At 47.6% G+C, this 12,635-nt stretch overlaps 1 protein-coding gene across 2 annotated transcripts in view; it reads left to right on the top strand.

The window, feature by feature from the left end:
• Positions 1-11,113, top strand: part of LOC140898677 (C-type lectin domain family 2 member B-like) — a 48,845-nt gene extending 37,732 nt beyond the window's left edge. The window contains exons 5-6 of one of the 2 annotated variants that reach the window (XR_012155063.1): positions 9,631-9,781; positions 10,734-11,113. The gene's annotated coding sequence lies outside the window, so the exon portion shown is untranslated. Of the gene's footprint in view, positions 1-9,630; positions 9,877-10,733 lie in introns of both variants that reach the window. The other variant, XR_012155062.1, reaches the window with a different exon arrangement.
• Positions 11,114-12,635: the final 1,522 nt, after the last annotated feature.

The raw sequence follows: 12,635 nt of genomic DNA, 5'->3' as shown, positions 1-12,635 counted from the left end.
GAGGCAAGGGGGTGTGGGGCTGGCTGGAGACAGGGCAGGGGCTGACTGGAGGTAGGGGCTGGCTGCAGACAGGGCAGGGGGGTGAAGGGCTGGCTGGAGACAGGAGATGGCTGCGGGCAGGGCAGGGGGTGCGGCAGAGGCTGGCTGCAGGCAGGGCAGGGGGTGGCTGGAGACAGGGGCTGGCTGCGGGCAGGGCAGGGGGTGTGGCTGGGGCTGGCTGCAGGCAGGGCAGGGGGTGCGGCAAGGGCTGCTGCGGGCAGGGCAGAGGGTATGGGGGTGGCTGGAGACAGGCTGGCTGCGGGCAGGGCAGGGGGTGCGGCAGGGGTTGGTGAGGGCAGGGCAGAGGGTGTGGGGGTGGCTGGAGATAGGGGCTGGCTGCGGGCAGGGGGTGCGTGCAGCAGGGGTTGGCTGGATACAGGGCAGGGGCTGTGGCAGGGGCTGGCTGCAGGCAGGGGGTGCAGGGCTGGCTGGAGACAAGGCAGCGGGTGCATGCGACAGGGGCTGGCTGCAGGCAGGGCAGAAGACAACCATTTCCCGCCTTTTTTCAGCTATCATGAACCGAACAGCACCTCTTCCAGTGCCACTCTGCTCTCCTACGTTTTGAGCCCTTTTTCCAGGATTACCCGTGCAGGCGCCATAGCCATGGAGCCCACTCAGATCTCCGCTGCAGTTTTGACCATTGTAAATACCTTGCGCATTATCCAGCAGTATGTGCAGTACCTGCAAAACCGGGCGAGGGAGTGACAATAGCCAATTATGATAGTGATGAGGACATGGACACAGACGTTCCTAGAAGCATGGCATGTGGCGATTGGGAGATCATGGTGGTGATGGGCCAGGTTCATGCCGTGGAACGCTGATTCTGGGCCCGGGAAACAAGCACAGACTGGTGGGACCGCATAGTGTTACCGGTCTGGGATGATTCCCAGTGGCTGAGAAACTTTCGTATGCGTAGGGCCACTTTCATGGAACGTTGTGACTTGCTGTCCCCTGCCCTGAAGCACAAAGACATCAAAATGAGAGCAGCCCTCACAGTTGAGAAGCGAGTGGCGATAGCCCTGTGGAAACTTGCAACGCCAGACAGCTACCGGTCAGTCGGGAATCAGTTTGGACTGGGCAGATCTACTGTGGGGGCTGCTGTGCTGCAAGTAGCCAACACAATCATTGACCAGCTGCTATCAAGGGTAGTGTCTTTGGGAAATGTGCAGACCATTGTGCATGACTTTAATGCACTGGGGTTCCCTAACTGCGGCAGGGCGATAGACGGAACCCATATCCCTATCTTGGCCCCGGCACACCAGGGCAGCCAGTACATATACCCCAAGGGGTACTTTTCAATGGTGCTGCAAGCACTGGTGGATCACAAGAGACGTTTCACTGACGTTTCACCAACATCAATGTGGGATGGCTGGGAAAGGGTCATCTTCAGGAACTCTGGTCTGTTTGAACAGCTGCAGGAAGGGACTTAACTTCCCAGACCAGAAAATTACTGTTGGGGATGTTGAAATGCCAATAGTTACCCTTGGGGACCCAGCCTACCCCTTAATGCCATGGCTCATGAAGCCGTACACAGGCAGCCTGGACAGTAGTCAGGAGCTGTTCAACTACAGGCTGAGCAAGTGCAGAATGGTGGTAGAATGTGCATTTGGACGTTTAAAGGCGCGCTGGCGCAGTTGACTGACTCAGCTAGAGCTCAGCGAAACCAATATTCCCATTGTTGTTACTGCTTGCTGTGTGCCCCACAATATGTGTGAGAGTAAGGGGGATGGGGAGGGGGGAAGGGGTATTGGGTTAGAGTGGTGGTAGCGGAGGGAAGGACAAGTCCAGAAAGCAAATCAAAATTTAGGATATGCCAGCTTTCTGCTGCTTGTGCAATCCTCTGGGATTGACTGTGTGGGTCCTCATAGCTCCCCAGCCCGCCATGTTCTTGGGTGTCTGGGTGAGGAGGCTATGAAACTTGGGGAGGAGGGAGGGCAGTTATTCAGGAGCTGCAGCGGCAGTCTGTGGTCTTGCTGCCTTTCCCGCATTAGATCCACCATACAGCGGAGCATGTCAGTTTGCTCCCCCATGAGCTTGACCATAGCATCCTGCCTGCTCTCATCGCACGCGTCCTTCCTCTCTTCGTATTCATGTAATGCTTTACACAACTCCGCAATTGTTTGCCTCCACGCATTCAGCTGGGCCCTATCAGTGCGGGAGGACTGCATGAGCTTGGCAAACATGTCGTCCCGAGTTCATTTTTTCCACCTTCTAATCTGAACCAGCCTCTGGGATGGAGTAGATAGGGGCCGCGTTGAAACATTTGCACGTGCTGGGGGAGGAGAAAAAGGGAGGGTAGTATTTTAAAAGATACATTTTAGAGAACAAAGGGGACACTCTTTCTCCATGAAACAGGCAATTCATAGTACACAGCACATGTTCTTTCTGTACAAGGTTTGCCTCTTATACTGAAGTGCCTGCCACTTTGGTGTGAGTAAGTTATCACATGCGGCCGGGCAACAGAATTCAGCTTGCAGGCAGCCATGGTAAGCCCTAGGGGCACGCTGGATTCTGCTTCTTCTACATTAATTTCAATGCTTTCAAACTGCCGGGCCCCCTTTCCCATAGCAAGCAATGCCTGATGGGTTTGCCATATAAAAGGAGGGCCTGCGGGCTCTCTGGGATGATCGCTTCACACTACCCCCTCCCCCCCACACACCGCGTGGCTCTGATGAGGCTCTGAGCAGGAACTAGCTCTTTAAACTAAACGGAAACAGCCCAGCACGGCTGGGTTTCCCCCCACCCCCCACCGTGTGGCTCTGATCTAGCTCTCACTCACCAGAAGTGCCTTCTCCAGGGTCATGGTCCGGGAGCGTGCCTTGGGCGTGGGGGGAGGCTATTGGCTCCAGCGTTAAGAATAGTTCCTGGCTAGGGGGGAAAACGGATTCCCCACTTGCTGCCTATGCACTGTCCTCCTCCTCTTCGTCCTCCAAAAACTCATCCTCCTCGCCCCGTGCTACTCCCCCCTTGCAGGTGTCCATGGACAGTGGTGGGGTAGTGGTGTCATCACCCCTCCATAATTGCATGCAGCTCACGGTAGAAGCGGCATGTATGGGGCTGTGACCAGAGTGCCCGTTCACCTCCCTGGCTTTTTGGTACACTTGCCTGAGCTCCTTGATTTTTGTACGACATTGTTCTGTGTCCCTGGAGTAGCCTCTTTCCGTCATGGCCCTGGAGACTTTAGCGTATGTATTTGCGTTTCTTTTTTTGGAAGGTAGTTCTGCCATAACAGATCTGTCTCCCCAACATGCAATGAGATCCAGTACCTCCCATTCGGACCATGCTGGAGCTCGTCTGCGAATCCGGGACTGCGTGGTCTCTTGTGATGGTGGACTCTGCATGGTCGCCTGTGATGATGGACTGTGCTGATGCTGACCTGTGTTGATGGTGAGCAAACAGGAAATTTAAAAGTTCTCGGGGCTTTTACTGCCTACCTGGCTAGTGCATCGGAGTTGAGAGTGTTGTCCAGAGCGGTCACAATGAGCATTCTGGGATAGCTCCCAGAGGCCAATAACGTCGAATTGCGTCCACAGTACCTGTAACCTGGAACTGCAATCTCAATTTTAGCGCTACTCCACTTGCCGAGGTGGAGTACAGAAATCGGATTAAAGAGCCCTTTAAATAAAAAAAAAACTGGTTTGGTCATGTGGACAAAATAAGTTTTATTTCGAAGTAACTCGACTAATTCCGAAATAACTGTGTACTGTTGACAAGGCCTAATATAATTTATTTAAATTAATACTGACAGAGAACACTTTCTCCTTTCTCCTATGCAGGCACCAGATAATTTCTTTTCTCTTTAAACCTTCCCAGCATGAAGCTTATAGCACCATCAAAAGGCGCAAGCTATCTGTTCTCTTTCAATATGTCATGTGCAATCACCTTATGTATGTGGGGTTGCCCTTTGTACAGCCAACTCATTTCCACATTGTGTGTTTCCCTTTGCACATCTGATCAAATTTAGCTAGAATGGAGGGACACTTCTCTTGGGGCTAGCAGATGTATGAAGTATAAAGGTGGGAGTTCTGATGCTGCCTGCATATCAGTCGTGTATCAAGTTCTCTCTGTGTAATTTCAGTGTTGGCACGTGGATTCCCCTGGTGCAGCTGCTGCACTGGCAAATAGTATTGTGGGACTTCCCCCACCCCAAAATGTAGGTGCAATAGAGACAAATAGAGTGTGGCGTGGCAGAAAGCTTGACTAGATCCCTCATCCCATTGGAGCTGCTGTGCCGGCATATGGCGTGCATTTAGGTGGAGGGAGGTCCTTGGTGATTCCCACACATCGGCTGAGTATGTGCTTGGGGTTCCTTCAGTGCAGCTGCCACATTGATGGGAAAAGGAGAGCGGTGTGTAGGAGAGCGGGGAGTACAGAGGACATGAAACTGCCCCATCAGCACATAGGATTGGGAAAGGGTTTCTTCAGTGCTCCTACTACATTAGCAGAGTGAGAGTTTGGGGTGTTTCCTAAGTGGAGCTGCGCATTACCACTGTAAGTGGGGAGGGGCTGTGGGTTCCTACTCCGTACAGTCACCACTTCAGCACAGTAGGATGCCTGAGTTCCTCTCAGTGCAGCTAGTAATTGGGAAAGTAGGATAACGGTAATGTGGGGCTGGAGTTCATGCAGTGCAGATGCTGTATCAGGGTCATGTTGACACTGAGGGACAGGGAACACCCCCGCTACAACTGCCATGTCTCCGGACTCCGTGTGTGTGTGACATGAATTTTCAGAAACCAGGGTATAAGATAGTAGGGGTCCTTTCCTGCAGCAGATGTAGTGTAGGGCTCTCCTTTCAGTAGTGTTACCATATCAGCCCAATAGCATGGGTGGCCTTCCCTTTGTGCAGCCACAACATCATCCTGTGTGTTTGAAAGCAACTTCAGTGAAGATATTGCAGATATATGTGCTGTCAAAAGCACTTAGTGCCAGGGAAGTATTAGTATATGCCAGTGGTCAAGCCAGAGGAAAACTAGAATTTCCATCCTGTGGTAAATTCTGCTATTTCAACAGTTTTCAGCCTGAATCAGGAGGAAAAGTCAAAATACTGAAATTTGTTGCAGAAGGAAAAGTTAAGAAAAAACTTGATTCAAAATGTTTGTTCCAACCTTTTCAGCCAAAATGAAATATTCTGACATTCCCAAATCAAAATGTTTTACTTCTCAGTTTAACTTGGAAGTGCATCTGCCCTAGTACCTCATGAGTGTTGTAATGCGGGTGCTTCGTGTGCCCATCTTTCTTTCTGCGGGGCTACACATCCCATGTTGCACCATAGTCTTTGCTCTGGTTGAACCACTCTGGTATATCATGGGAATCTCATACAAACATTTCAATGGAATATTCTTGACCAGTTCTAGCAAAGAGTTGCATGTTTTATGTAATTTTTGACACTGGAATAGATGGGACAAACGCAAAACAGGGGTGGGAAGGGTGACAGTTGGTGGGCAGAGTTAAAGCATAGGAAAGAACTCTACAATTTAACAATATAAGAGACAAATTAACATCACTTTTTGGATGATTATGCCCACCCTTTATTTGGAACAGAAGGTCGGATTAATAGCCATATTGGACCTGCCTTTGGGAGTTGTGTCAAATTCTGTTTTCATTAAAAATCTCCACAAAATAGGGTAGATTTTTTCAGTTTTTCATCTTAATCTGAGATTTTTTGAGTTCTGACACAAGGTGTGATGTGTAGGCACCACCTCTGCTGCCATCGTGCTGTCTTTCGTCAGACGGGAATGACCTGTAGGCTGGGCCAAGCTACCCCAGTGAATATGCGCTGAGAGCATGTTATAAGAGAACAATAATAACGTTTGCTCTCCAATTATTTAGCTTCTTGGGACCCAACGTGAAAAGATCCATGTCTTGATAACTGGCTGCTCTACAAAGGAAAATGTTACTACCTTTCTGATGAAGTAAAGTATTGGGAGACTAGTGAGGAATTCTGTTCTCAACAAGATGCTTTACTTGCTGTAATTGAAAGCAAAGAGGAATTGGTAAGTAGATCCATAGGTTCCGAGGCCAGAAGTCCTCAGAAAAAGTAGGCCACAGAACTTCTCCAAAAATAATTCCTAGAGTAGATTCTTTAGAAAAAGATCCACTCTTGATTTAAAAATTGTCAGTGATGGAGAAGCCACCACAACCCTCTGTAAATTGTTCCAAGGGTTAGTTACTCTCACTGTAAAAAATGTACACCTTATTTCCAGTCTGAATTGGTCTAGCTTTGACTTCTCACCATTGGATGGTGTTATACCATTTTCTGCTAGACTGAAGAGCCCATTAGCAAATATTTGTTCCCTGTGTAGATACTACACAATAAAGACTGTGATCAAAGTAAAGTGTAAGGATGTTCTCTGAAACATAATTTTTCTGTCAATATTTATTAAACCTCAAAACTCCTTTGTGAACAAAATCCACTGTAGTGATGGGAAAGTATTTGGGGCTATTTGTTGTCAGGGGATTATCCAGTTTGGGTTATCAAGATATTATTTTATTCCAGAGCAAATTGACACTTTAGCACAGGGAATATGAAATTTGTTCTGTAGAGAGGTCCAAATTCCATTTTTAAATATGTTAAGAGCACTGTGGCATAAATTTAGGACCCCATACTCTCCTCAGTCCATAGTATATCTCCAACTGATGTCAATGGGAGGTTTGCACAAAGATCAAGAGTAGAATATGGACTTTACATAATTGACATTTTTCTTATTATCTAATACTCAGTACTTTATCGTCACATTCAGTATCACTCAGTGGGAAAATAAAATTGCTTTTAGGGTCCCCATTATTTCTGCTCTTAATTGCTTTTCCTTCCTATAGTGCAGGGGTGGGCAAACTTTATGGCCCGAGGGCCACATCTGGGTATGGAAATTGTATTGTGGGCCATGTTATGCTCACGAAATTGGGGTTGTGGTGTGGGAGGTGAGGACTCTGGCTGCGGGTGTGGGCTCCGGGGTGGAGGTAGAAATGAGGAGTTCAGGATGCAGGAGGGGGCTCCAGGCTGGGGCAGGGTGGGTGGGGTGCGGGGGGGGGGGGTGAGGGCTCCAGCTGAGGGTGCAGGCTCTGGGGTGGGGCTGGGGATGAGGGGTTTGGGGTGTAGGAGGGGCTCTGGGCTGGGACTGAGGAGTTTGGAGAGCAGGAGGGAAATGAGGGCTGGGGCATGGGTGTGTGTGTGAGGGCACTGGCTGGGGGAGCAGGCTGTGGGGTGGGACTGGGGATGAGGGGTTTAGGGTGCAGGAGGGTGCTCCAGGCTGGGACCGAGGGGTTCAGAGGGCGGGATTGGATTAAAGGACAGTCTGTGCATAGATACAAAGGGTAAGAAAATAAAATATTATTCTGCAATATTAGCTGTTTAAGTCCTCAGTAATGTAAAGAGAAAGTAGAGCATGTCCACAACTATAGACTAAAATATTCAAATGTGGGTGCCTAAAGTTAGGTTTATTTAGGAACCTAAATAAAACTGTCCTGATTTTTCAGAGGTGCTGAGCATCCACAAATCCCACTGACATCAGTGGGAGCTCCAGGTGCTCCACACCTCCAGAAATCCCAGCAGTCATGTTCTCCTTGCTAAATATGGATGTAGGTGCTTAACTTTAGGCACCCACATTGGAACATTTTGGCCCACACATTTATAAAAATAAAAGGAAAGGAAAAAAGTAACAGTGTGGCTAGTACCGTTTAAGTACTTCATTGCTCCTGCATGGATGAAATCCTGACCCTACCAAAGTCAATAGCAAATAGCAAAACTCCCACAGATTTCAATAGTGCCAGGATTTCAGCCAATGTTTTTGGAACCAAGCGCTGCTTAAGTGAGTTGACACTATGGGCCAGATTTTTAAAGGAATTTAGGCACCTTACAATACAGACAGGAGTTTTTGAAAATCCTACTAGGTGCCTAAGTGACAAAAATCAATGTGAGTTAGGTGTCTAGGTACTTTTGAGAATCCTATTAAGTGCCCCTGCATCATTAGATACCTAAATACCTTTAAGAATGTGGATCCATGTTCTTAACCTAGGCATTCCCCAACAGGTGCATCTTATATTCCAGGGGTGGGCAAACTTTTTGGCCCAAGGGCCACATCTGGATATGGAAATTGTATGGAGGGCCATGAATGCTCATGAAATTAGTGGTTGGGGGATAGCTCAGTGGTTTGAGCATTAGCCTGCTAACCCAGGGTTGTGAGTTCAATCATTGAGGGGGCAATTTAGGGATCTGGGGCAAAAATTGGGGATTGGTCCTGCTTTCAGCTGGGGGTTGGACTAGATGATCTCCTGAGGTCCCCTCCAACCCTGATATTCTATAATTCTGTGTTGGGGTGAGGGTGCAGGAGGATGCTCCGGGCTGGGATGGAGAGGGTTGGAGTGTAGGAGGGGGAACAGGGCTGGGGCAAGGGGTTGGGGTGCAGGAGGGAGGGGGTGCAGGCGGTGCATACCTCAAGCAGCTCCTAGAAGCAGGAGCACGTCCCCACTCTGGCTCCTACATGTAGGCACAGCCAGGCAGCTCTGCGCGCTGTCCCATCTGCAGGCACCTCCCCTGCAGCTCCCATTGGCTGCAGTTCCCAGACAATGGGAGCTGCAGGGGAGGTGCTTGGGGCAGGGGCAGCATGCGGAGCCCCCTGGCTGCCCCTACACATAGGAGCCAGAGGGGGGACATGCCGCTGCTTCCAAGAGCTGTGTGGAGTGGGGCAAGCCCCTGACCCCACTCCCTGGCGGGAGCTAGAGGACTGGATTAAAATGTCTGGAGGGCCAGATGTGGCCCCCGGGCTGTAGTTTGCCCAGCCCTGTTATATTCAGAAGACTTCATGGAAGGAGGCTGTAGTGTGGTGGGCCTGCCCACTGGCTCAGGGGACAAAACAATCAGATACTCCCACTCTATGTCAGCCTTCTGCACAGACTCTTTTACTTTCTGTCACTTTTCTATGTTCCTTATGGTTTTGTAACAAATGATAGTCCTGACCTGGACTGATGCTGCAGGATCCCCACCCCACAGCTCATGGAATCGGATCACAGCCCTCTCTTAATCTCAGGACACCAACCTTGCCAGAAAAGTGTTTATACCTTCTCACCTCCACCCCACAACAGCACTGAGGCCTCACTTAGATCTTCCAGCTGGGAATCAGAGCCAATTATTAGCTGCTGTTTAATTTGATCAGCTAGTTCCCAATACCTGCCCGCTGGGCTTCTCCTTATAGAAAAGCCACAAGAAAAGCAGCACAAGTAGAAAGGGTACAAGGTACATGAGGCATGAAAAGTGGTATTGTTTCATATTCTCTGTGTATATATAAAGCCTGCTGCAGTTTCCACGATATGCATCTGAAGAAGTGAGCTGTAGCTCATGAAAGCTTATGCTCTAATAAATTGGTTAGTCTCTAAGGTGCCACAAGTCCTCCTTTTCATTTTAACGCTGAGACTTTTAAAAGCAGGCACCTATTTAGGTGCCTAAATACAGACTTATGGGCATGACTTTAGGCACCCATTTAAAAAAAAAATCTTGGCTTCTGTTTTCAAAATCCACAACAAAAGTTTGAATTGGGCAATACATAAAACAATTATAAATAACTAATATTAATACCTTTTCACTCCTTAACTCTTCAGATTCAGAATGTGAGCTCTGCCCCAATGCATGGGTGTTGCACAGTGGGAGATGTTACTGTTACTCAGAAGATCATGAGACTTGGAACTACAATAAAGAATATTGTTCAGAAAAATATCTGAGCTCCTTGTTATTGAAGATGAAACTGAAATGGTAAAGCTGCATTGCTTACTGTGTTTCAACTTCTGATCTCATTTACATGGATATAAATCTGAAAAAGAGCAGAATATTTCCCCGTATTAACAGAGGTCAGTTCTATAAATATGCTCATATAATGCAATATTAATGGCTAGTAAGCAAGTGCGCTGAGGGAAAATAGACCCCTGTATATGAAGAAAACTCTTGGCTGTCTGTATGAATGATGTGATGTGCATCAGCCTAAATTTCACATAAACAATATTTGCAGTAATTTGTCTTAGTGATAAACCCCAACAACAATAGATATTTAGTAACTTATTCAGGGATTTCTGTCCTTCAATTTTTGTCCTAAACTTCTGTGCACAACTAAACCACCCCGAAGGCTGCTGCTTTTCACCGGTGGGTGGAGTGATTACTCTGCATACCTTAGGCCTCCTTTGCAGAATTTTAAATGTCTGTACAAGGCAGTGGAGAATCACGTCCCATGGGCCAAATCCTAAACAACAACTTTGTCACTCCTGCAACAAAAAGGGACTAGAAAGCAGCTGGACCTCCCCAAATGGGGACTTCCCCAACATTTTTTGGATCTTCAGTTGACAGAATTAGTGAAGTGCTCTTCAGCATCCCTAACCCCTGCAGTTCCTCGGCAATAAGACACATTAAAAGCCGGTGTGCTTTAGAACCTGCAGCTGGTCTGAAGTAAGCTAGCATGGGCTGGGGAGAGCACAGAATAGACCCCAAGATCTGCCTCCCATGCCACTCCCCCATAGCAGCTGTAACCAGTGAATCTGGGCACAGCTGCAAATCTGGCCCCATGTGCATAGTTTGATGGTTTGTAAAACACTTTTGAATCCTTAGGCATGAAAAGTGCACAAGCAAATATTGTGTTACTATTGAACTTTATTACCACTGGAGTTTTGCAACATGCCATTATTATTAGGGTGTAATGATGTAATTCTATCTGTAGGAATTTATAAACAAATTAAAGGACAAAGATGCTGTTTTTCTTTGGACTGGATTAAATTATGAAGAGAAGAAAGGAAGACGGATATGGCTTGATGAGTCCAAACAACAGGGACAGAGGTAGATTAATTTTCAAATAAGAACATTGAACATTTCCAGACACTATATTGAAAGCTTTTAGGTTTTTGCCTCTGGAGACGTGAGGTCAGATTCTCAGCCCCCAATACTTACACTGCTGTATGAAGGAGCTGTAAACAGGGCAGCTAGCATATTTACTTATGTCTTCAAGGATGCTTGAAATTCTACATCATCTGCCAATTTTTCCTCTGTGCTAGTTGTTTGTTTACAGCATTAATCCTCTCTCAAAAGTAACACTGAATACTACTCCCCTACCCTGGATCGCCAACTCGAGAAAGGGGCCAACCACCTGAAAATCAGTGGAGTTGAGGCTGCTCAGCACCTTTGCAAGAGGCATTCAGCAGCTCTCAGGATCAGGTCCTAAGTCATGCCTTTTGTGCTGCTAATTAGGCCCAGTACAAACCGACGGATATGGCTTGATGAGTCCAAACAACAGGGACAGAGGTAGATTAATTTTCAAATAAGAACATTGAACATTTCCAGACACTATATTGAAAGCTTTTAGGTTTTTGCCTCTGGAGACCTGAGGTCAGATTCTCAGCCCCCAGTATTTACACTGCTGTATGAAGGAGCTGTAAGGAGCCTGGCGTAAAGCTGGAGGGGAAAAGGGATCTCCCGAGTAACTTACCCACCTCAAGAACCTTAGAAGCCTTGCAGAGATGTGAATTGCCCCATTCATTTCTATGGTGTGTTCTCTTTCTCGGTCCCCACTGGCTCCCAGCTTCCAAACAAAGAGCCAATCAGGCCAGCAACTTTCCCGACTCTCCACCCAACAGTGGGTAGGGTCAAAATATTTCTCCCCAATAGAGAGGCAGTAAACAGACCCTGCATGTCTGACATGGGCAGATGACCTAATAAGTGGGCAGTGGTGCTTCTGCACAGAGGGTGTGGAGCAGATCCTGAGGAGCTGCATGAGTCTACAGTTTTGATGTGCAACCCTTCTCAAGTTTTCAAAAATGTTTTCCATGCCTGTGATCCCCCTTTACTTTACGCCCTGCTCACCTGCAGCCCTGGCCATCACTTTAACTTGCCTCAGTTGCTTGGACAAGTATATTCCTCTCCCCCACCCACAGATGATTTATCCATACAAGGGCACATTGAAAACAAAGTAAAGCACACCAGAACCTCGAGCCCACTCTTGACAGGTGTAAATGACTATACAAGGTGCAAGCAGTGTTACACAAGTCCCTGAATTTTCTTCCTTGCATTCCATGTTGAATTGCAGTGAATTCTGCTGCCCTGAGACTCATTATCAGATGTAATCCGTGCTTGAAGAGGAATATCCTACTTCACAGCATTAATAATGCTGCTGCAAAAAAGGGAGTGAGAGAAGGTTACTAGATGATGGAGAAGAAAGGAGATGCATGTCATCCCTCTGCTGAGCAGAAGCAGATGTCCAGGGACTTGCAAGTCAGCTTCTTATTGGAGGAGCAATTAGTGATGGAATCTGGGTACATACATTTACTGCAAGTTGATTATTTTACACTGTAGACAGCAGTCCCTGAATAGAGGTGGCCATAACCAGCATCCAGTCAAATCCCTCTGTCATCAGTGGCGAGTTCCCAGAGAGCAACTCTGCCTCAAGAATTGACTCTAGTTACAGAGATTAAGGCAGAGAACAAACTCCCTTGCTGCTCATAACAGCTCCCCCGAAAAGAACAAACACAACAACATTTTCAAATACTGAACAGTGAACTTACTAAGGCTCCTCACTATTCAAATGTGCTTACAAACCTCTGTTATCAGGAGCACTAAATTTCTCCAAACG

Source organism: Lepidochelys kempii, chromosome 1, assembly GCF_965140265.1.
Source record: "Lepidochelys kempii isolate rLepKem1 chromosome 1, rLepKem1.hap2, whole genome shotgun sequence".
NCBI classification, from domain to species: Eukaryota; Metazoa; Chordata; order Testudines; family Cheloniidae; genus Lepidochelys; species Lepidochelys kempii.
The sequence above is the reverse complement of the archived record's forward strand: the minus strand, read 5'-3'. Positions and strand labels throughout refer to the sequence as shown.